We start from the raw sequence: 1,827 nt of genomic DNA, 5'->3' as shown, positions 1-1,827 counted from the left end.
ATTTTTGACAGTTGTTGATACGCTGTCCACAGATCTAAACTCCATCCACAGATTATTTAGGGAACTACTGCATCGTTATTACTGGTCGAAGGAGTTCCCTGACTGCCGCTTTTTTACTATTTAAAAAGTTTATAATTTTATTACACATTTTACTTATTCTGTATTATCTCTTCTTTGCTGGTTATAAAGAAAAAGAAGTAGACTAGGTGCTGTGAGGAGTTGAATGTACATAATAAGAAGATCGCATTCTAATCACAAAGCCATGATAGCCCAGTGGATATGATGATCTCTGCCTTCGATTCCGGAGGGTGTGGGTTCGAATCCGGTCCGGGCATGCACCTCCATCTTTTCAGTTGTGTGCATTTTAAGAAATTAAATATCACGTGTTTCAAACGGTGAAGGAAAAATTCTCTGCGTATGTAAAGTCTGCCAATCCGCACTGGGCCAGCGTGGTGGACTATTGGCCTAACCCCTTTCATTCTGAGAGGAGACTTAGCTTAGCTTGCTTAGCAGTGAGCCGAATATGGCTTGTTAACCTTGTTAATGATGTTTCTAATCACAGCTCAGACGAATAGGCTACTTGCCTGTAGTACGAAAACAAGAAGATTTCCGACCGATTCCATCATCAGATGATAACATGATTGCAATGGGAGTTCAAACAAAAAAAAATCAAATCGGTTCAGGCGTCTTCGAGTAGTCGGTGGACATAAAAAAAATTAAAAAAAGATTCCGACGAATTGATAACCTCCTCCTTTTTTTGAAGTCGGTTAAAAATAATAAGAGTTGTAGGACTTGTAGTACTTTTGTCGGAAACTTTTTTTTTATATATGTTCACCGTTTATTCCAAGACCTGAACCGATTAGAAATGTTTTTTTTTTGTTTGTAAGGGTTTGCTTTCCACTTGGTCCCATAGTAATCATGTCAGGATCTGATGATGGGATCCTGGAGAAATCGAGGGGAACTTTCGAATATTATCGGGCCAACTAGTGCGTTTGTTAATGTTTTCATTATTTCAGTATTTTAAAGCAGTACAATTCAATGAAGGTCTGATGTCGATCTGATGATGGAGCTGAAGCACAGACGAGGGAACTCGTCATCGATTTACAGCATTTACCATGTGTTTGGACTTATTTATTTGTATCGATGAGCATTTTACGTCTACATGGGTTGTGACCGTCAATAGGGGTCTGGTGATGGAGACGAGGGACAATTAAGGGAACTCCTCAACCATTTACAGTAGCTAACTTGTGTTTGGGCTTGATGAATTTGAATTGATGAGAACTTTACATCTAGATGTATTGTGACTGTCATTAGGGGTCTGGTGATGGAGACGAGGGACAGTTAAGGGAACTCATCAACGGTTTACAGTAGCTACCGTGTGTTTGGGCTTGATTAATTTGTAATAATGAGAACTTTAAATCTAGGTGTGTTGTGATAAGGAGTCTGGTGATGGAGACAAGGGATAGTTCAGGGAACTCGTCAACGGTTTACAGTAGCTACCTTATGTTTGGCCTTGAATAATTTGTATTGATGAGAACTTTACATCTAGATGTGTGGTGACTGTCTTCAGGGGTCTGGTGATGGAGACGAAGGACAGCTAAGGGAGCTCCTCAACGGCTTACAGTCTTGGAATTGGGCTTGATTAATTTATATTGATAAGAACTTTACATCTAGATGGGTCAACACAAACAAAGAACAGGGAATAATGTAGCTTAACGATTAGAGCGGTCGGACTCATCACCGGGAGGTGGTGGTTCGATCCCCGCCCCGTTGGTCTATTGTCGTACAATAGACCCACTCCTAGCACAGTATTTTCCGACTAGTTGG

This window comes from Bicyclus anynana, chromosome 6 (genome assembly GCF_947172395.1).
Source record: "Bicyclus anynana chromosome 6, ilBicAnyn1.1, whole genome shotgun sequence".
Taxonomy (NCBI): domain Eukaryota; kingdom Metazoa; phylum Arthropoda; class Insecta; order Lepidoptera; family Nymphalidae; genus Bicyclus; species Bicyclus anynana.
Note: the sequence above shows the minus strand (reverse complement) of the source record.